General features: G+C 37.7%; 1 pseudogene; it reads right to left on the bottom strand.

Annotated features, from left to right (window-relative positions):
* Positions 1 to 5962: 5962 nt before the first annotated feature.
* LOC118840381 lies at positions 5963 to 7738 on the bottom strand (annotated as a pseudogene).
* Positions 7739 to 24435: the final 16697 nt, after the last annotated feature.

Below are 24435 nucleotides of genomic sequence, written 5' to 3'. Positions count from 1 at the left end.
TTTAATCCTGAACTCTGCATATCTGAAATGCATAGAGAGGAGAAAGGGGAGGGAGTGGAGGAAAATAACATAATTCTTTGAAGGGACAGCAGGCTTACTAACTAAACTAAACTTACTTAGGTGCTGTACCAATCAAACTACCAAAGGATTGCTTTTTACAGCTTTAAAAAAATTCATACGGAGAAATAAAAGTCAAAAATCTCAGGGAAAATAATGAAAAAGTAGGAAATAAGGCGGCCCAGCAGAACCAGGTCTCAAACTGTAAGAAAGTACTCAACTAAAACTGTTCTCAAAGAAGTCACCATCCAAACATTTTGCTACTAATTAAAAATAGGTTGATCAGTAGAACTGATTATATATACAACATATTACTTGAACCCAGTAAGAAAGGAGAAGGAAAAAGATGAGAGGGACCTTGTATACTGAGTGGGAAAAACAATCGCTACTGTTGCTGAGGCAACTAGAACCCTGTCATGTGTGGCTGTGTGAAAGAATACCCAAGCCCAAGGAACCGGGAAGTTACAGTTCATGAATGTACTATTGTTCAGAGCTGGAGGGCTTTGATATCTCAGTTATACTTGGAGGGGGCTCCCCTCCCTAGTGGAAGGGCTCTTCTTCCTCCCTGGTGTTAGATATGTGAAATGGGGATTATTGGATTATAGATAGAGCACTAGAAGGGATACTAGAGGTTATCAAATCTGACCCTCTCATTTTACATGTAAGGGAAGGAATTTTTCTCTAAATCTAAGTTGATGTGGTCATAGAAGACCCAGAATGTAATCATAAATTGTAAAGTATTTGTTAAGGAATTTTCCTACAACCCTACAACGAGTGAATAAAAATATACAGGATTATAGGACCTTGGCCGTAGGATAAAGGCAACTGATATACAAGAAACATTTGAGAAAATCAGTCACTTCCCTTGGGCCTTTATATAAAGGAAATAAACCATTCATCGGTGAGAAGTCTAGGCTTGGGAGTGTTTTGTGGAGGCAGAACTCTTCCATATACAAGAGGGCAACAAAGAAGGACTTTTCTCCTCTTTCCCAACATTAGCCACGCCTTCGAAGCTACTAGCCAGTAAGAGACAAAGCATCCAGCTGCAAGCAAAAGACAATTGAGGACAGACACAGAAGAGAGAGCCTGACTCCTTGTGGTAGAAAAAAGTACTGGCTACAAACTTAAATGAGCTGACCTTGGGAGCCCAGCTGAGCAGTCAGCCCAATAAAGACATTGTTCCCAAGGGGAATTGTATAAGAACACTATGAAAAGAGGAAAGACTTCTAAGCCTTGCAATAACAGGAGTTGTGAGTTACCCTTTGGTATAGTCAACCAGGTGAAGCCCACCGCTCAAAATGCAGAGGACTCCCAGCTGGGATGAAAGCAGAAAAGTTTTATTAGGAGGAAAATCAGACACTAGTGCTGAGGGCCCCAGTACAAGGTGCAAAGGAACCCACAGCCCAGGACAGGCAGGGAAGACTTATGCTTCAAGACCACAAAGGAGAGGTCGGGGAAGGGGGGGTGTTGGGGAAAAGAATGGATAATTTCCCATGAACAGGTAGTCATAGAAACAGGATGTTTTGTAGGAACAGTTTACCGCAAGGCTGGTTTGGGCCAGTTTTGAGGGGCATAGGTCAACCATGGAACATCAGCAAGACTTTGGCTCATTGCAGGATCCTGATTGGCTCCTTTCAGCAAACAGGCTTACTCTATGTCCAGTACATCTTCTTGGTAAGGTAGATCATAGAAAACAGACATCAATCTCAGGGATACTTCTACATTACACATGTATTCTATGTGAAAGCCTCATTATGTTCTCATTTTGAACCCATTTTTCCTCCGGATCCTATGTGTACTTGTACAAGATTGTGCCCCAGGCTTTTGGAAGAAATGTTTTATAAAAGCCAATAAAAATTTTAGGCACGTTGTTAATAGGAAAGCACATCCCACACAGTGAGGTCCTGTGAACTACAGTGGTGGGCACATCCATTCACAAAGTTAGGCCTAGAATCCAAGGTAGCAGTTATCTCTCTGAGGACCCAACCACTGAGCAAGTTGGAGATTAGCTCAGAGAGGGGCTACATACAGATGAGAAGGCTGAGAACCAGAGTGGTGAAATGATTTGTCCACAGCTGTGAATATGGTTCTCCCCACTGTAATGTATGATGAATTTACTCTTTCCTACTGTTGGTTGCTAGTGCTAACACAGTTTTCTCCACCAACCATTTTATATGAAAAATGTAATGCCTAAAACTTGAAAAGCTGTCACTTATTTCAGATTTCATCTATTTGTTAGAAATTCGTCAGGATAAAATGAGACAAATTTATACTTTAAAAATGCTTTCTGATATTCCATTTTAGAGATATAGCTGAACACTGGGCACCTGGAATCTAATTTATTGCTTTACTCTTCAGCAGCCTGACAAATCTTGGAAAAGTCAAGAAATCTTATTTTGCTTCATTTTTCCTTCATTAGAAGATTATAATTGGGAAACCAGTACAGAACAATGTGATATATTTTTGGAAATTAGATAACATAGAAAGATACAATAAAATTAAAATCAACCTCTTTTCTGAAGGAAGGTGTAATATGTACAGTACACACACAAAAACAATTTACTATTATTTGTGCTACTAGTGCAATGGAATCATTAATTAGAGTTACACTTCTTAGTGCTAGCAATCAAACTTTTTTAATCAAATGCAGGTAAACATCAGCTCATATTCTCTATTAAGCAATACAAATATTAACCCCACTAGGAATACTAAACCTGATTTCCTAGGACTTCCCAGTAGGTATATTTCATATTGGTACTCAATGACAAGGTTCCCTCTTTGCCCAGCAGGAGGCCATGTGTCTTTCTCAGAGGTGGTTGCCTAGTAAGTGGGTACATCTCAGTCAGTCAACCAGTACTGCATTCAAGACAACATGGCTCCTACTTGGGTCTCTAGTACAGGGAATGCAGGAATTGACTCAGTCACAAGACAAGATCAAACTGAAGGCTAGGGGCTTCTGTTGAGTTGTATCTACAAAGCTATATAGCTAGTTTTAACTTATGGGCATGGACTGGTAAAACCCAAATTCTGATTGGTGGTCAATAACTTAATCTGTTTACCAGTTAGTTTGATTGATGCCTGATGACATAAACTAATGACCAGGCTACATACCAAATTTTTCCATTGGTGATTTGTCCTATCTGGAAATCCCTTATGTTTGTTAGTTGTTTATGAAAACAAACATGTTCTTTTTTAATCTTTTTTTGAAATTAATATATTTTATTAATTTCTTTTTAGTTTTTAAACATTCACTTTCACAAGATTTGGACTTACAAATTTTCTTCTCATCTCTCCCCTCGCCCCACCTGAAGACAGTGTGCATTCTAATTATCCTTGTCCCCAATCTGCCCCCCCCCATGACTCCCACCCTTCTCTTATCCTTTTCCATTCTATTTTCCTGTAGGGCAACATAGACTTCTCTACCCAATTGCCTATATATCTTATTTCCCAGCTGCAAGTAAAAACAATTTTTAATATTGGTTTTTAAAACTTTGAGTTCCAAATTCTTTCCCCTCCTCCCTCCCCACCCACCCTCACTGAGAAGGCAAGCAATTCAATATAGGTTTTACATGTGTAATCATGCAAAACACTTCCATAATAGTCACATTGGGAAAGACTAACTATATTTCCCTCCATCCTATCCCACCCCCCATTTATTCTATTCTTTCCTTTGACCCTGTCCCTTCTCAAAAGTGTTTGCTTCTGATTTACCCCTCCCCCAATCTGCCCTCCCTTCTATCATTGCCTCCTTCTCACCCACCTCCCCCCTACTTTTCTGTAGGGTAAGAGAGATTTCCATATGTGTATGTTATTCTCTTCTTAAGCTAAATCCAATGAGAGTAAATTTCACTCATTCCCTCTCATTTGCCCCTCTTCGCCTCCACTGTAAAAGCTTTTTCTTGCCTCTTCAATGTGAGATAATTATATATCCCCTCCAACTATCCTAATACTGAGAAAGGTCCCATGAGTTACAAATATCCTCTTTCCATGTAGGAATGTAAACAGTTCAAATTTAATAAGTCCCTTTTGATTTCTCCTTCCTGTTTACCTTTTCATGCTTCTCTTGGGTACTTCTTTTATGTGAAACAATTTACCCCATTCTACCCTCCCTTTCCCCTTCTCCCAGTGCATTAATTCCTTTTTCTCACCCCTTAATTCTGTTTTTTTTTTAGAAAATCATCCTGTCATATTCAACTCACACCCATAACCTCTGTCAAAGTATACTCCTTCTGACTGCCCAAATAATGAAAATGTTTTTAGGAGTCACAAGTATTATTTTCCTATGTAGAAATGTAAACAGTGACCTTATTAATTCCCCTATGATTTCTTTTCCCTGTTTACCTTTTTATCCTTCTCTTGAGTCTTGTATTTGAAAATCACATTTTTCTATTCAGCTCTGGTCTTTTCATCAGGAATGCTGGAAAGTCCTCTATTTTATTGAATATCCATTTTCCCCCCTGAAGGATTAGGTACTCAGTTTTGCTGGGCGGGTGATTCTTGCTTGTAATGGTAGTTCTTTTGCACAATCCCTTTTCCTTCCCTTCTCCCCAACCCCCCCCCACCAAAAATATCATATTCTAAGGTCTCTGATCCTTTAGTGTAGAAACTGCTAAATCTTGTGTTATTTTGACTGTGATCCCATGATATTTGATTTTTCTACCTTTTTTTGTCTGCTTGTAATATTTTCTCCTTGACCTGAGAGTTCTGGAATTTGGCTATAATTTTCACTTTGGGATCTCTTTCAGGAGGTGATCAGTGGATTCTTTCAATGCCTATTTTGTCTCCTTGTTCTAGAATATCAGGACAGTTTTCCTTGATAATTTCTTGAAATGTGATATCTAGGCTCTTTTTTTTGACCATGGCTTTCAGGTAGTCCAATAACTCTTAAATTATCTCTCCTGGATCTATTTTCCAGGTCAGTTGTTGTTCTAACTGTTGTCCCACTTTTCTTCTATTTTTTCATTCTTTTGATTTTGTTTTACTGTTTATTGATGTCTCATAAAGTCATTAGCTTCCTCTTGCCCAATTCTAATTTTTTAAAATTTCACCTTAACCATTATTCATTTTATTGTTCATTGCAGAAAAAAGACACTTAAATGAAACATTCCAGAAAAGGATACTATGATTTATAGTTCAAGTGTAAAGCTTCATCATAATTTTCCATTGTGTTTTGCCAGTGTACACTACATCCCTGATCAATCTGTAATTATTCTGAGAGTAGAATAACACAGTATGGCAGTCTTCATAAATATTTCTTGTGTTCAGTTTTGCTTTTTCACATTCAACATAATAATGTTTGACAATTCTTAAAAATATATAATTCTATTATTCCTTACATAAAGCAAATGCAAAGCAATGAAACATACAAGTTAAACATAAATATAGCATTTATGAAAATGAGCAACTTTTATACTGAATAGACATGCTGGAAAAAAGCTAGTCATTAGTTTTAAATATTTCTCACTTCATTCTGTACACAAAAAAGATACTATTAAAGAAGATAATAGGACTGCAGACAGGATAGTGCTTCTTTTAACAAGGCATAAACTTTTGAATGAATAAAATCACAACTGACTTTATCCCTATGACTTAAACCAAGTGTCTCATGTAAGAAATAAATTTCCTTTTTATATGTCATGAGCATCCAAATTTTTATTTAATACTTTCTGTGAATTTCCATTTATACATTTAAGAATAAAATTGTCCAAAATGCAGATTTTTACATTACATGACACAACCCAGTATTTTAAATCACAATTCTGCTATCGTGTTTAACCTATTGCTTCCTTAGATAACTTCACAAATGTTTATTAAAAACAGAGAGTATACTTCCTATGGATCAAGTGAGGCTTAAAATGTTTTTAGGGGGATATCATAGGAGTAGAAGTTTTCAATGTAAGTATATTCAGAAGATTTGCTGTTCAACTAATATTTTTTTCAAAACCAGTTGGAGAATTATGATAAAAGTCACTGAACTGACAATCCAAAATCACATTGTCATCAACATATACAACAGGATACACTGTCCCTCATATACCTGAAGCTGAACAGTGCATATTCTTTCCATTCAAATAAATATTTAATTCTACATGATCATATATAACAGCCACTACATCTCCCTCCCGTGGATGACTGTTTGCTGGCAACCTATTCTTTTCCTCATTGTTGTGGTAGAGGGCTCAGTCACTCTTCATCACAAGGCTATGCATATCTTGGCCGAGCAGAATCTGATTCAAATACATTTTCTGAGTTGCAACTCCAATGCCCCAGATCCTGTGGATTGGATTTTGAATTCAAAGTAGCTTTTGTTCTGGTGCAAAGGTGCACTGGCTACGCAACAAAGATTAGGAGGGAAGCAGAAAACTGGGAAAAAGTCTTTACAACCAGTGTCTCTGATAAAGGCCTCATATCTAAAATATACAGGGAACTGAACCAAATTTATAGGAATACAAGTCATTCCCTAATTGAGAAATGGTCAAAGGAAATGAACAGGCATTTTTCAGAGGAAGAAACTAAAGATATCTATAGTCACATGAAAAAATGCTCGAAATCACTATTGATTAGAGAAATGCAAATCAAAACAACTCTGAGGTACTACATCTCTCCTTTCAGATTGACTAACATGATAAAACAGGAAAATGATAAATGCTGGAGAGGATGGGGGAAAATTGGAACATTGCTACATTGTTGGTGGAGTTGTGAACTGATCCAGCCATTCTGGAGAGCAATTTGGAAGTATGCCCAAAGGGTTATAAAAATGTGCATACCCTTTGACCCAGTTATACAGCTTCTAGAGCTATATCCCAAAGAGATCATACAAGTGGGAAATGCAGCCATATGTACAAAAATATTTATAGCAACTCTTTTTGTGGTGACAGAGAATTGGAAATCAAGGGGATGCCCACCAATTGGGGAATGGCTAAACAAATTGTGGTATATGAATGTAATGGAATACTATTGTGCCATAAGAAATGATGAACAGGTGGACTTCATTACAACCTGGAAAGATTTATATGAACTGATGCTGAGGAGAGCAAAACCAGGAGATCATTATACACGATTACAGATGCATGGTGTCTGTAAGGACTAACTTTGATATACTTGACTCCTCTCATCAATACAAAGTTCAAAGACAGCTCCAAAAGACTCATGATGGAAAAATCTATGCACAACCAGAGAAAGAATTATGGAGTCTGAATGCAGAACGAGGCAAACTATTTGCTTTCTTTTTATTCCTTCTTTTTTGGTTTTGTTTCTCCTTTCTCATGATTCATTCCATTGGTTATAATTCTTCTTTACAACTGGACTATTATGTAAATAATTTCAATGTGAAGGCAAATGTAGAACCTACATTAGATTGCATGCCATCTGGGGAGGGGAGAGGAGAGGAGGAGGAGGGAGAGAAAATTTGGAACTCCAAAACCTATAGAACTGAATGTCGCAAACTAAAAATAAATAAATAAATAAATAAATGAATAGACAAATAAATAGATAAATAAATAAAAGAAAAAAAGTTGCATTGGCTAAACAACCTCCTGTCCCACATATCCTTCTTCCATTTTTGACAATGAAAACATCTGTTCCCATGTGCTGTGTATCCAGTTGCATGGCCAGCATCTCCTTCAGTGGGATATGGCCACTTGTCACAGCAACGTAGGCAGCAGAAGACCAAGGCTGCCATTATGCTGGGGCCACTTCTGTTGGAGTAAGGCCATGGTGCAGATGCAGGTGCAGGCCCCAATTCTAATTTTTAAGGAAATATTTTCTTCAGTGAGTTTTTATACCTCCCTTTCTATTTGGCCAATTCTAATTTTTAAGGATTTCTTTTCTTTAGTGAATTTTTGTATATCTTTTTCCATTTGGCCAATTCAGCTTTTCAAGGCATTCTTCTCTTCACTGGATTTTTCTGCCTCTTACTATTTGGCCTATTATTTTTTTAAGATGTTATTTTCTTCAGTATTTTTTTGCGCCTCCTATACCAAGCTATTGACTCTATTTTCCTGATTTTCTTGCACCATTCTCATTTTTCTTCCCAGTTTTTCCTCTACCTATCTTACGCTACTTTTAAATTCATTTTTGAGTTCTTCCATGGTTCTTCCATGAATTGAGACCAATTAATTTTTTTCAGCCTTTGAATGTAGCAGTTTTGACTTTGTTGTCTTCTTCTAAGTTTGTGTTTTGATCTTCCTTGTCACTATAGTAACTTTCTATATATAGTCAGGATCTTTTTCTGCCGTTTGCCCCTTTTTTCTGTCTATTTCTTGACTGTTCTCTAGGCTAAAGTGAGACTGATTCTAGAGTGAAAGGGACACTGTCCCAAGCTTTAGGTTTGTGTATGTGTGTGTGTGTGTGTGTGCACGTGCGTGTGCGCGCGCGCATGCGCAGCTATTTTCAGAGATAATTCTGGGGATCTGTAAGTTTTTGGTTCTTCCAAGTTGGTATGATACAGGGAAAATTGTGTTGACTACTCTCCTGGCCTGTGCTCTAGTTTGTGAATGACCTATTTTCCACCCTGGAACTGTGACCAGGGTTCCAGATGCCCTGCTGCTGCAAGCTCTGGTGTGCTAGTACTCCTTATCACTTGGACTGAGACCTAGGACTGTGACCCAGATCCAAGTATGGTCAATTTACCAGAGTCCTGCCCTTGGTGCCAGCAAAGGGACTCTGTAATCTCCTTCTGACCAGCTGTTGGATGCCCTTACTGTCTGTGGGGGAAACTGCCATTGATTCAGTCACCCCCAAGGCCTACTCCTAGTTTCCTGGAGCTTGGCCTGTGCTAGACTGTGCTCTACTCACTGCAATGCAATAAACCTTTCTTGCCGACCTTGTAAGTTATCTTGGGCTGGAAAACTGTTTCACCCAGTTTCACAGTTCTTTTGTGGGTCCTACCACTAGAATTTGTTTGGGGGCATTATTTAAAGTTGTTTGGAGGGGTTTGGGGGAGAACTCAGGTGAGTCTCTGCCTTTACTCCACCATCTTTCCTCCACCCATTCAATTTTTGAAAAGCTCAATCAAAAGTGTGCTGGTAAAATGTTAACAAATTCCTCTCTGGAAAAATCAAAAATGTACTCCATAAATATGTTCTTTACCAACCTATGCCATGAAAATGTTGGTTTTAATATTGAAAAATGTTAGGAAAAACAACATCAAAACACTTCATCCCCAAATGGTGTCCTAATACAAAATGGAATCAGTTATGTCAAGGCAACAAACTCATTTTCACTACAGGAGGCAAAGAATCCTCATAATGCTAGTCCTCAATTAGAGGATATAGTTGTAACCTGATTTACTGTACCAGTTTGCAACTTTATAAGAATATAGTATGTATGTTGCCACTATAATAGCCCAAACCCCAGTACAGCAATCCCTTTTAGGATAAAAACCTTTATATTGCAACAAGATTTCCAGTCCACATCCAGTGGCCTACTTGTTTCAAGCAACAAACCATACAACAAAACCTACATACTTGAAGTTTATTATAAATAGTATTTGACTTCCGAAAAAAATTGCCCCAAATTATAAAACTGGAAATGAATTGTGTTTCCTTTTTGCTGGATTAAAATGGCTGCACGTATCTATTGTGTATTATGTGCAGAAGAAAATTTTGAAAAAATCAAAACTATCAGAAACTAGGCATAGATCAACATCTTACACTGCATACAAAAATAAAGTCAAAATGGGTACAGTTTAGACATAAAGCTAAATGGGGGAACATGGAAAAAAATGACCTGTCAGATCCACAGATAAGGGAAGAGTTTATGACCAAACAAGAGATGGAGAGGATCATAGGAGGTAAAATGGATAATTTTGATTGCATTAAATCTAAAAGATTTTGCACAAACAAAATCAATGCACTCAAAATTAGAACGAAAACTGGAAACTGAGGGAAAATTTTACCGTAAATTTCTCTGACAAAGGTCAGTACAAGTAATTCAAGAGACACCAATTGAAAAGCAAAAATATTTAATTAAAATGCAAAAGAAGTGTAAATAATATAGAAGGGAATTAAATAGTTGAATCCTGCAACTAGATTAATGGCTCCTGAAGTTCAGTCTCATATGCCTCTTGTGGTATATGGAGTCATTGGTCAAACAGACAAAAGAGCATTCCTCAGGAGTCAAGTCCTCATAGGTTGGAGCCTACTAGATTAACAAAAAAGGCAAGAGTTAGAGCCTGGACTAGAGGCCTAAGTCTCTGGCAGAGTTGCAAACCTGTTTGTAAAGGGCAGGAAAATCCAAGGAAACTTGGTGAGAAGGATTTTTGAATGTGCTTATAAGAGAGGACTGGCCAATGAGCCTGGCTTGTATGAGTATGCACAGAGTACTCTGCTGATATAATCTCCATGTAAACTTTGGAGCATGACCAGACATTTCGGGTTCTGGTCTGCTAGCCTCATGATGAAAATGAGCTTTTTCAATTGACAATATCCAGAACTGGGAGTATTCAAAAAGCACTAGTCAACTAGAATCCTTCTCTTCTCTTGGTCTGACTCTATACTTCCTGGTAGTATTCCAATAAAAAAAGAGACAATGCCATGAAGGAAAAGGCCTCTGGCCCTCTATATCTAAGACCTATGGCCCATGAATATAGGCCCCATCACTTTGCCTCAGCATTTATTCTTTTTCTCTAGTCAAAGCAGATAGTTATAAACTTGTGAGCTTCTAAAGGTCAAGAGGGAAGCCATCTAATGTCTGGGAATGGACTCCATGCCAGAGTCTGGCATTAAAGCCCTAAAGATTAAGAAGAAACCTTCAGGATTCAGCCCAGCAGTGACTCAGACCAAGACTCATGCAGCAGCAGTGAGGCAGTTTGACGTGAACTTGGTGGGACCAACATGATATAGTAACCAAATTAAGACTGGGCCTGTTCTGTCCAATGACTAAGGTGGTATAGGGAGTGTGTACCCTCCAGGTGTTGCATTTTTTGTATTTTTGGTTTTGCTATCTATCTGAAGTAAATAACCCTTCATAAAAGCCCACTGATGTTAGCTGGTTAAATGGAATTGGAGTTCTAATCATTGGCACCTCAAAGTGGGAGAATAACACTGGAATAGGGGCTCAAGCCTATAGTGAGAGATACCTCCAACACTTTAAGGGATACCTATAGAACCCTGAGGGGAAGACGTAGCTGCCATTGCTTTAGATAAGTGAGAGAGAGAGCTGTTGCTACATACCATTTCTATTTGACAGTAGAGGCCTCCTGTGCCCTAACCATCTTGTTAGTCCATTTTACACCTCCCAACTCATAACAGGCATCTCTGGATGAAGGGTAGTTGTAGGATCCTGTGCCATCTGTTCAGCAACAGCTGGGGTCCAGTAACAGGCAAGTAGCTGATTTTCAAAGGTGGCATAACAAATGATCATTTGAGGTAGCTTGCAACCTAATGGTCACTTATTCTGGCTAACCCTAGGTCCTTGACAAAACTTCTACTCAGTCTTGTATTTATGTATAAAGACATTCAAAAACATAGACCTCACAGGGTCATCCATAAGGAGAGACTTGTGGAAAACCCAGTTTAGATCTTCCAGGATTGTATGTAGTCTGTTCTAATGACCACTTAAAAGAGAGACTTGTGAATGGCTTGGTAAATGGGAACTTTGGGAATGGTAAATGTGGGTGATTGCAAACACAGTCTAATAAGTCTCTGGGTTTCTTTTTTTGATTATAGGAAAACAAGTTAGTAACTATATTCCAGATTATGTCTGGAATTGTTTATTTGTTTTTCTAACAATTGTATTACCAAAAAGCTGACTGAGTCGGCTGGACCTTGGATTTTCTTAGGGTTAATTTCCTGCCCATTGTCTCTCATTTGGGCCACTATCCTATCTAGTGCTCAGTCACTATGGCCTCACCCAACCCCATCAACATGTCATCAGTTAAGTGGTATACATCAGTACCCTCAGGAAGGGCACACACACCAGAATGTGTCAATTTGAGGGGGAGTTCAGGTAGCTTTGGGGAAGGATAGTGAAAGTATTTTACCAGAGAGAGAGAACTCATACTAACTAGTCTGAGCCACAAGAACACAGGAAAAAATGTTGGTGAAGTTGTTAACCCCATACCACTCACCCTGGGTCTGGGCTACTTGTCCACCATATTGAACAGTGGTAGCAATGGCCATAATGACTTTGTTAAATTTCTTGCAGTTCAGTGTCAGCCACCAGGTGTCACCCACCTTCTTCATGGGCCACACTGTATTGCTGTTGAAGGAGGTTCCTGTAGCAATGTGGTCCAGCTTCCTTAATCTCTGTCATTAGAGAAGAAATATCTTTCACCCCCTTGGGACAATATGATGTTTGGTGACTATATAGGATGTTTACTACAAGGGTTTCCATTTGATTCTACCCACTATAATTTGCATAGAGATTGCTAGAAGATCATGTACAGCTACTGACTTCTAAGAGTTCATGATACTCCCTTTTCCTCCATGGTCTATAGTCCCCCTGTGAAAATTGAAGCACCCCTCTATACCAACTGGGGTCCTTTGGTATAATGGTAGCCCAGCTGCCAGTGTCCAGAAGCCCATTATATCTAAATAGAGCATGAGCTTTAGGGGATGCCTAAACTTGAGTTAGGTTGGGATCTAATTACCCCTTATTGCAAATGTGGCATAAGATGTGGCAGAATGTTGGGCTGGAGACTTAAATCCAATCTAATAAACCCATTATTTAAGGAACTTCACTCCATTCCTTGCAAATCTTCACTGGGGAAAGAAATAGCCACAACAGGAAGGGGCTAAGGTACATAACTCTCTATAATGGCTACTTAAAAAGAGACAAAAAGCTGTCTCCATGTGGCATTTCTAACTAATTTAACTAGTTCTGCAAAAATAAGCCCTTGGAAAACCTCACACTGATGGAACTCTGCAGCAGAGAATTTCTCTGCATGGGCTTAACCATGTTCTCAGCAATCAGAGCTCAAATGACTCATCAGGTCACTACTGTATTTAAACTTCCCTTGCAACTTCTCCAGTTTCTTGGTGAAAGCCTGCCCACTCTCTCCTCCCTTAGTGGAGGAAATCAAGCTCTAAGGACAAGTAATAGATTAAGTGTATTATTTGCTTTCTTACCTCCAATGAGAGTTCCCAAGTTTCATTCTCACTCTCAATCTCACAGCTCTTATCTCAGTGGGATGTAGCAAAACCTCTAGGTCAGAGACCTTTTTTTCAACCTGTGGCTTATCAGTTCCTGCCTGCTGCCTGTCAGTTCCTGTCCTCATTTAGCATAGCTTCTTTAACTTATGCTGTTATCAAATCCATTAGATGTTCCTGCAGCTTTCTTATAATGGCAATTCAACTACTTCAAGACAGTCAACAACTAGGGAGTGCTGGACCTGGTCCAGCACCCACTGAGCTAATCACTGAGGGTGAGTGGTGCCCAGTTTTCTATATGCCACTAAAATAGTTCTTTGCTTAGGGTAGCTCTTGCTCACTCCATCCTCCATATTTGCACTTCCCTTTTCTTAGTTTAATCATGTGAGCTACTGTGCTATCTTGTTCTAACTACTTGACTCAGATTGACTTGATTGAGACTCTAGTTCCTGGTAGTTTAGGTTTGATTTTGGAATGAAAGAGATAACCAAAGTTTACTTAGCCGTAGCATAGAATGGGTACTCAGCAAGGATATAGCACTGAACTCAGTAGATAGATGTAGCCTCTCACCTTCACCCCTTATTACATATGAAGCATAGCTGGTCAGCAGGGAAGAGTGGAATGACTCACATTACCTTGGGATATCTGTCAAATCTGAAGGGTCTCAACTCCACATTGGTGGGCCTTTTCATGCCTTTAAGTAAATAGGAGAGTAAAGAGGAAGCCTTGGCCTATTCCCACCCTTCCCCAAACAAACATAGTGGCAGAGTTATCAGCCCAGTTCAGAGATTTTAACAGTTAGAGGTAGGAAGCAGAGATACTCTCCAGACAAACACATAAATCAGAGAAGCAGAATTCAAGACAGCAAAGAATTGATGGTGGATTCAAGAGAGAAATAGGTGTGGTAGCTGAGAATCAAGATGGAAAGAGGAGGAGAGCCATGGAGTCCATCCGAATGACCTTACCATCAGAAATGTTACACACAGCAAGAGGGGGAAGGATATCATCTTTCAAGAAATTATCAAGGAGAACTGCCATGATATTCTAGAGCCAGAGGGTAAAATAGAAATTGAAAGAATCCACCAATCACCTCCTCAAATAGATCCCAAAAAGAAAACCCCTAGGAACATTGTCGCCAAATTCCAGAGCTCCCAGGTCAAGGAAAAAATACTGCAAGCAGCAAGAATGAAACAATTTGAGTATTGTGGAAAAACAATCAGGATAACACAGGATCTGGCAGCTTCCACATTAAGGGACCGAAGGGCTTGGAATACAATATTCCGGAGGTCAATGGAGCTAGGATTAAAACCAAGAATCACCTACCCAGCAAAACTGAGTATCATGCTCTAAGACAAAATATAAGCAAAGGTGAACTGCTTGTGCTTGTCCAAGGAGTTTGAACAGAGCTCCTAGATGAAGAGTTCTTGATTTTCTTCTGCCTTTGTTTCCCTTTATCAATGCAGCTCAGAAATTGGCACGAACTTTCTTAGGTCAAGAGACAACAACTACAGGTATAATGAGAGAGCATGAAGAATTACAGATAGGCACACTAATACATTGTTGGTGAAGCTGTGAATTAGTGCAAATATTCCAGAAAGCAATTTGTAGTTATGCCAATAAAGTGACTAAAATGTTCCTACCCTTTGTCTCAGAGATCCCTGTGCTAGGCTCAGGCCCCAAGGAGGTCATTCATGAAACAAATAAACACAAATTACCCCATAGACACTTTTTGTGGTAGCAAAGAAATGGAAACAAAGTAGATGACTATCAATTAGGGAATGGCTAAACATGTAGTGACACACAATTATAATACAGTTATAAGCAGCAACAAATCATAGAAAGACTTACATGAATTGATACAAAGTGAAGGAAGCAAAGCCAAGAAAACAATACACTCAACGAATGAGTACAATGTGAATGGAAAGAACAACCACAAATACAAATGAAGCTGAATGTTAAGGGGGAAAAAAGCTTGGCTCCAAAGAAGAGTTAAGAAGACATTTCCCCTCATTCCTTTGCAGAGAGGGAAAATGTGTATAGTGGAACTAGGGGATGGGTCCAAAGGCATGGGACACTGCAGATGTTTTCACAATGTTTTGCACATATTTGGAACACTGTAGATATTTTCCTCTTCATTTAAAAAAATTCTTTGCTATAGATTATTGCTCTCTGGGAAAAGGGATAGAGAAGGTAAGGGAGAAATTATGGTGATAGAAAAACAAAAGATATCAACAGAACAATTTCTTTTTAACAGTTCTTATAAAAGCATATGGTAAAAACAGATGTGTTTGCCTGTAAGGTCCTAGACAAGAGTTCGTGGAAAATGAACTCCAACTCCTATATATAGGAGAGGAAATTTGATTTGCTAGGCGATATGAAGCTAGAATCTAGTCTTCTAGCCAAAGAAGGGAGAAGATTGCTAATAAATTACTTAAATTTGAGATTGTGGGAACAGAGTCTTTTAGGGGTCAGGAAATTATGGCTCATGGGCCAAATCTGGTCTACTAATTGTTTTGGGCCCACAAACTAAGAATGATTTTTATATTTTTAAATAAAATTTATTGAATACAGCCATACTAATTTGTTTAAGTATTTCAATAGTTGCTTTCATACAACTGCAGAGCTGAGTAGCTGCTGTAGAGACCTTACTCTTATCATTATAGAGGGCTGCTCAGCCTATTACAAATTAGAGTGATGAAATGATAACATGACAGTGTTACAAGTGAATCTTTTTGTGAGGCTCCAAGAGTATACAGAGCTATAAAGCCCAGAAAAGCTACCTTTTCTTCACATATCTAGTAGTTGGTTCTCAATGTGTCTTAATTTCCAGTGTAGATTGCTGCCATCAGCCACTGATGCTCAGAGGATGTCACCATCAATTCTGGTGGATACTACTACCAATGTTAGGGGGACCTCCAGGTCTTCTGACCTTTCATAGTTCACAAAATCATAATTTGGTCTACCTCCAGAAAAGTCGTGCCTTTTCTTGGTAAACCTTTAGCTTGCCCTCAGCATGTCTCTCTCTACTGCCAGCTAGATCTCCTTCTAGTCTAGTGTCTTCTATGAGATACTCTGTCTTATTACAGGAGCCTTAAAATACTCCCCTTCCAAATTTGGAGTCCCCTCCCACTTAACTGGTTGCCTTTGCACTTTGCTGTTTTTATAAATGTGCCCCATGGGTTATGACTAATGCTATTTAACTAATCACAAATGTTTTGTGTGGCATTATTTGCTTTCATCTAATGACCCAAAGGCCCTCTGAGCCTTTGAAATTGACTAAGAACATAGTCACATCTTTATTTTTGATTGACTGATTGATTCAATCAATACATCTGGGCCTTCTGTGATTAATTAGGATGGAGTGGACCCCTATCATCACAACGGAAACTAGAAATTTTCCAGAATAAATTTTAACTAGTAGCATATGAGCTGAAAGAGATGATGACCTTTTGGGGTCATCTTCTGAGATCAATCTAGTCAGTGTGGGCCCAGAACTTGGGGAACCATGCATCATAGGTTATATCCATAACAAGCAAGTATCTGCATTGTATCCAACCTATATCCAACCTAGAACTTCTTTACCTTTCACCATTTACATGAAAACTGTTGAATACTGGGAGAGTAATATGCTTCTATTTCTTTAGTAAATGAAGTTTGTGTCATCCATGTATTAAAGGTGCTTTTCAAACTTTAAAGCACTCTACAAATATCAGCTATTCCATAATATGCATTTCATAACTTCTTTAATTGCTGCTATATATGTGAATCAAGTAGGAGTCTCCCTGTATCATTAACTTAAATGTACTGATCATTTAAATGTGACAGCCCATTTCTACTATTAATGAATAAATGAAAAGATATTTACCAAGTTCCAGAGTTGAAAATGTTTCCTCCAGGGCATAATCTCTTGTCTAAAGGGTTCAGCTGAAGATGGAAAAGTCTGGTGGTGCAGAACTAACAGTTTTGTTTGATGTTTGTTCTGGGCTGAGCCTGACTCAGGCCAGTCTTCTGATGGTTTAGATTTTATATTGGAACAAACTGAGACACTTATAGGTCATTTAACAGTTAACAAAAAGAGATTTACTTAGCCATGACAGGAAAAGGCTATTCAATAGTGAAAGGCATTGAGAATATCTTGAGTTGATTCAGCTGAGCTAAGCTCAATTGCCTGAGTTACTCATCATAATCTACTAGCCAACCATCAGAGAAGCCCCTGGAGCTCCAAATGACTGCTTTGTACTCAGGTGATTAAGAAGTGATTTTTAACAGTCTGAACTGTTAGTTTAGTCTAATGAGCTAACCAAAACTCAGAGATAGTCTAAAAACCTCTTAAGGAAAAATTAGCCAAATTACATGTGGGGAGGAGAAGTTAAGTTATTGTTCTTATCACAATGTTGGATACAAATCTGTTAACACTGCATTAATCTCATAACTCTGTTTGGAGGTGGAGAGGTAGCAGAAAGAAAGCCATTTTATAGGTGGCATATTTTGTACTAAGGGAATCAGATACATAGTGGAAAGAGAGGATATGAAGGGGCAAGAAGGGAATAAGCATGTATATAGGACCTACTATGTGCCAGGCACTGTGCTAAGTGCTTTAAAAATACTATCTCATTTGATCCTCACACCATCTGAGGTAGAATCCATTATCTCTGTTGTTATTCCCATTTTACAGTTGAGGAAACTGAGGCAAAAAGAAGTTAAGTGAATTACCCTGAGTCACGGAACTAGTAAGTATCTGAAGCTGGATTTAAACTTTGTTATTCCTGACTCCAGGCCCTCTATCCATTGTTTACATTTTGTTCCCTACATCCTTGACATGTTATAACACAAAAGAAGTATATGATTCTGGTGGCAGGATTGCACTGGTTATGAAAAATCTTGGACATTTTTTGCTGATAAGGAAAGCCACTAATATTCTCAAACTATGCCTTGCCTGGTCTGATTCATTAGGTACTCCAGATATGTCTAATTTGAAGATAAAACTGGATAATAGGGGAAGATTTGAAACAAATTAGTTACTTGGCAGTTATATATGTGTTGCCAAAGATCAAAATAATAGTTGTTCACATCAGTAGGAAAATGTCAAGTTTCTGGCCAAGATGGCCACATGAATATAGGCAGGTTGCCTAGCTCCCACATACCTACTCCACCAGAAACACTGAAATTCACACTGGATTGAATAATGATCAAGAAATAAAATTTAAAACTACAGCAAGCAACTTCTTCCATTGAGAAATGCATTTTAAAAATCAGCCAAATGCCATGGAGCAATAGGAAAGTGGGTTTTTCACACAGTGTTAGTAAGATTAGAAATAGCCAGGGCCATGTGTAGCCTGCAAGGTGTTGTGTTCACAAGGAGCAAGGGCAGAGGGCTGCCCTGAGAAAACAGGATGGTCAGGAAGTCCCAAGGTGGGGACCTTTGTAGCACCATACAGTAATTATGGTGTTACTGTAGTACTCAGATCAGGATACCCTACGCCCAGAAACTCTGAAGTCCCTAATATTCTTTCTTACTACAACAAGAAGGCCCCCCAAATTGAGCACTATGAACTTCAACCATCTAGGGGTGCTGAAGTCCAGGAGGTGGAGGTCCACAACGAGAATCCAGGGGAACAAAGCAGGACCAAGTAGGCAGGAGTATCCCACCCAAAAGTGCTGCAGGGTCCAGAAGCTGACCCTGGAACAAAACCTCTATTCAGGAACTTAAAGCTGGAGAGATGGGCATATAAAAGAATATACCATCTAATATTAAAAAAATGTAAATCTCTATGAGAACTGTGGAAACTCAAAGGAAAAAAAAGAATTTCCCACAAGGACTATACGAAGACCTGGAGGAAATGAGCAAGATATGAAAAAATGCAATGAAAGCTTTGGAGAAAAAAAAGGTATAAGAATAAATAGCTTAAAAGAAAACATGATAAAATTTACCTAATAAATAGAATCCCCCAAAACTATAGTAGATCAAGCAGAAATCAATGACTCCACAAGAGAGCAAGAAATATTAGAACAAAATCAAAAGTGTGAAAAATAGCACTGTACAAATAACACTTCACAAATATTATCTCATTTGATCTTCACAACAACCCTGAGAGGCAGGTGCTATTATTATCCCCATTTTCTAAGTGAGGAAACTGAGAAACAGAGGTTAAGTGACTTGTCCAGGGTCACGCAGTAAGTATCTGAGGCTAGATTTGAGTCAAGGCCTTCCTGACTGCAGGTCCAGTGCTCTATCCATTGTAATATCAAGTATAAAAAAAAACTCGGAAAAACTTAAGAATCATTGGACTCCATGGAAATTATGATTTTTTTTTAAAAAATCTCAGACAATTCAGTTAATCATAAATGAAAACTGCTCAAATATGTTAGAACCAGGAGCAAAATAATAATAAAAAGAACCCACTAAACACCTCCTGAGATGCCAAAAAGGAAAAGTCTCAAGAATGTCATGGCCAAAAACCAGAATTCCCACATCAAAGAAAAAAATTCTGCCAACATTCCAAAAGAAGCAGTGTATATACCATGAAGCTACAGTCAGATCACACAAGACTTGGAAGATTCTACCATAAATGAGAGGAAATTTTGGAATATAATATTTCAAAAAGTAAAAGGTGGTTTACAACCAAGAATGGTTTATTCTGTAAAGCTGTGTTTCATTCTATGATGGAAAAATGGATATTTGATGAAATGGAGAATTTTCAAACATTTCTGATAAAAAGACCAGAGATGAGTAGGAACTCTGAAATGCAAACATCAGAGTACAGAGGAACCTAGAAAGGTAAATTTATTTGAACAGTTGAAACAACCTATATGATGTTGTAGGTTGATAGAAGGAGAAGAAAGAAGTGTTGTGTCAGAAATTTAACATCTTCAAAAGTTATTAAGGGAGTTAAGAAAAACAAGTTCTATTTTGAGGATTGAAGATGAGGAGAAATAAGGATAAAAGGAAGAACAAGTTAGTGTAGAAAAGAGGAAGTAGGGGGCACTTGCAACTTCTCATTACTAGAGTGTATGAGAAGTAAACTATACAAACATAAAGAAAGAGGTAGAGAGTGGGCATCACATGAATTACGTTCTTTTCCCAAAATGGACAAAGGAGGGTTGAACACACACACACACACACACACACACACTCGGTGAGAAAGAGAAGAAGAAAAAGGAGGAGGAGGAGGAGGAGGAGAAATGAAGGAAGGAAGGAAGGAAGGAAGGAAGGAAGGAAGGAAGAGAAAAAAGAAAGGAAGGAAGAAAGGAAGGAAAACAGAGGAAGAAAGAAAGGAAGAAAGGAAGGAAGGAAGAAAAAGAAAGAAAGAGGAAAACCTAGAATCTAAGAGGATGTATTACATTGCCTTAATCGCTGAACAAATGGTATATAGTATATGTGTGTAATTTAATATTAGTGGGCTGTAAAAAAAATAACAAAAGATGATTTTAGAGAGCCTCCTGGATTGTATGAATTGACAGAGTGGAGTATACAGAACCAGGAGAACAATTTATACAAGGACAATTTTGCAAAGAAAAGTATCTAGACTTAAGAACTCTGATCATTGGCCAAATATATCTCCAGAGGACTTGCAATAAAGCATGTTCGCTACTTCCTTACAGAGAGTGTCATCACAAAAGGCATAGAAGAATAGATTTTTGGTCTTGTCTACTGCACACACCAATTCATTTTGCTAGCCGTAGATATCTGACACAAGTTTTTCCACCCTTTCTTATTTGTGGTTAATTGGGGGGTTTATAAAGAGGAAGTTAGCAGTAAGCAATAATGAAGCAAAAAAAAAAAGATAACAATTGCAACATTTTGTTAAATGCATAGAGAGAATAAAAGGAAGTATAGAAGGAAGCACAGACAGGCAAGATAGTTTTGAAAGTAATGTGCAGAATTTATTATATACTTAAAAAAGGAACTAGTGGGAAATAGGCAAACAAAAAAAAATGAAAACTAAAAGTTAGCAAACAGTTAGAAAATTACTAGAGGAATGGCAGTATTTTTTTTTTATTTTGAAGACTCAATTATTTTCTAATCTTTACTGTTTGTAGGAGTCTGGTGTCAGCTGTGGCAAGGTTTATCTACTGACCAGATATGGTCAGGGCTGTGGCTGTGGGCAAAGAGGAGTGAGTACACATTGGTGAATATGGCAACAGAGGAGCCAGGGCCCTGTTGGCTGTGGTCAAATCCAGGAGAGCAAAGTCCATGTTTTTGATTCCAGTATAGAGGAGTGAACTGAAGCTTGCTGCTGTGGGAGGAACTATAGAGAGTAAGAGCATTTGCAGTAACAGCATTTCTGGAGGTCCTGATTGTGGCTTAGGGGCAGAGAAGAGCAGTACTGGAGGTCAGACCCCCCAGATAGAACTCAGAAAACCACAGTATGAAAAACATGAAGCTTGAAACATTATTGCCCACACCTCAAGACTATAGTCCAACTCTAATACATAGTTAAAAGCCAAGAAATAAGCTGCTTTAAAAAAGGAGTAAGCAAAAGAACCTGATCATAGATAGCTATTATGGTGATAGAGAAGATCTGGGTTCCAACTTAGAAGACAGCGAAGTCAAAATAGCTACTTCTACTTCAAAGAAAAATGTCAAATGGTCACAAGCCCAAAAAGAGTTCTTGGAAGAACTTAAAAAGGACTTTAAAAATAAAATAAGAGAGGTTGAGGAAAAATTAGGAAAAAAAAATAAGAGTAATGCAAGAAAATTAAGAAAATTGTGAAAAGAAAGTCAACCAATTGGAAAAAAGAGATAAAAAACCTTATAGAAGAAAATACTCCTTGAAAAAGAGAATTGGGCAAGGGAAAGCTACTGACTTCATAAGACACCAAGAAATAATTTTAAAAAGCAAAAGAATGAAAAAATAGAAGAGAACATAAGACATCTCATTAGAAAAACAACTGACATGGAGAACATATTGAGGAGAGACAATGTAAGAATTGTTGGACTACCTGAAAGTTATGATCAGAAAAAGTCTAGAGACACTATACTTCAGGAAATTATTAAGGGGGCAGGTAGGGGGCACAGTGAGTAGAGTACCAGCCCTGGAATCAAGAGGACCTGTGTTCAAACCCAGCCTCAGACACTTGACACACTTACTAGCTGTGTGCCCTTGGGCAAGTCACTTAACCCCAATTGCCGTGCCTTCCTCCCTCCAAAAAGGAAAAAAAAAAAGAAATTATTAAGGAAAATTACCCTGAAGTTTTAAGACTAGAGGGTAAAATAGAAATTGAAAAAATCCACTGATCGCCACCTGAAAGAGACCCCAATATGAAAACTCACAGGAACATTATAACGAAATTTCAAAGCTTCCCAAAGAGAAAATTTTATAAGCAACTAGATAAAATTATTTAAATACTGTGGAACTACAGACATGATAACACAAGATTTAGCAGCTTCTACATTAAAATACTGAAGGGCATGGAACAGGATATTCTAAAGAGAAAAGGAACTGGGTTTGCAACCAGGAAAAACTTACCCATCAAAGCTGAGTGAAATCCTGTAAATGGATATTTAATGAATTAAAGGACTTTCATTCATTCATGAGGAAAAGGTCAGAACTGAAGAGAAAATCTGACCTACAAGAATCAGGAGAAACCAAAGAAGATAAATATTAAACACTAGTTATAAGGGACTTAATAAGGTCAAACTGTGTACTTCTTATCTGGGAAAATGTTATCTGTAACTGTTAAGAATGTTATTATTAGTTGGGTAGTCTGAAAGACCATATATAGGTAGAGCTGAGGATGATGGGATGACCCCTCAAAATTAAATTGGGCAAGAAGTGGTAAAATGAAGCGATTATCTCATACAAAGGATGAATTGAAGAATTGTTACAGTGGAGGCAGGAGGAGTTGAGAGCTGGTAGTGCTAGAACCTTATTCTCATCAGAACTGTGTTAAAGAGGAAATAACACAGGCATCGTGAAGGGAATAAAAGTCTTCTTAATTTACAAAGAAATAAGAGGGTGAGGGGATGGGATAAGGGAAGAACTTTTAGAAAGGTGTTCAGATCAAGAATTAGGAGATTAAGGGGAGAGGATAAGGGAGGGACTTAAAAAGGTGGGTAGATTAAGGAGTGTAAGGGAAGAGGATAAGGGAGAGATTCATAGAAGAGGTACAGATTAAGGAAGCAGTGGTTAGAAGTAAATTAGACATTTGAGGAAGGATAGGATAAAATGAGAGTGAAAGAAGGATAAACAGTGAATAAAAATAAGATGGAGGGAAATGCACAACTAGTAATTATAATTTTAAATGTGAATGGGATGAACTGACCCATAAAACAAAAATGGATAGCAGAATGGATTAAAAACTAGAATCCAACAATATGTTGTTTAAAAGAAACACATTTTAAAATGAGAGTTACACATAGGGTAAAAATAAAGGATTGAAGTAGAATTTATTATGCTTGAGCTAACGCAGAAAAAGCAGGGGTAGCAATCATGACCTCAGACAAAGTTAAAGCTAAAATAGATTTAATTAAAAGAGATCAACTGGGAAACTACATTATAAGAAAAAGTACCATAGATAATGAAGAAATATTAATACTGAACCTATGTGAATCAAATTTTTAAAGGAAAAGCTAAATGAATTAAAAGTGAAAATAGATAGCAAAACTATAATAATGGGGAGCTTCAACCTTCCCCTCTCAGAACTAGATAAATATAACCAAAAAGTAAATAAGAAAGAAGTCAAGGAGTCCAATAGAATCTTAAATAAGCTAGATGTGATAGATATCTGTAGAGAACTGAATGGAAATAGAAAGGAATATATCTTTTTCTCAGAGGTATATGGTACCTTTATAAAAAGTGAATATATTGTAGTATATTATAGGTAAATGCAGAAAAGCATAAATATTAAATGCATAGTTTTCAGATCACAATGCAATAAAATTATATTTGATAAGGGAACATGGAAACATATTAAAATTAATTGGACACTTAATCTAATCTTAAAGAATGAATGGGTTAAAGAACAAGTCATAGAAACATTAAATAATTTTCTTAAAGAGAATGACAATAATGAGACAACATACCAAAATCTATGTAATGAAGCAAAAGCAATAATCAGAGAAAAATTTATATCTCTAAATGTTTATATCAATAAAATAAAGAACAGACTAATGAATTGGGTATGCAATTTTTAAAAAACTAGAAAAAGAACAAATTGAAAATCCCCAATTAAACACCAAATTGGAAATCCTAAAAATTAAAGGTGAGATTAATAAAATTGAATGTAAGAAAACCACTGAATTAATAAATAAAAGTAGGAGTTGATTTTATTAAAAAAACCCAAT

This window comes from Trichosurus vulpecula, chromosome 2 (assembly GCF_011100635.1).
Source record: "Trichosurus vulpecula isolate mTriVul1 chromosome 2, mTriVul1.pri, whole genome shotgun sequence".
NCBI classification, from domain to species: domain Eukaryota; kingdom Metazoa; phylum Chordata; class Mammalia; order Diprotodontia; family Phalangeridae; genus Trichosurus; species Trichosurus vulpecula.
The sequence above is the reverse complement of the archived record's forward strand: the minus strand, read 5'-3'. Positions and strand labels throughout refer to the sequence as shown.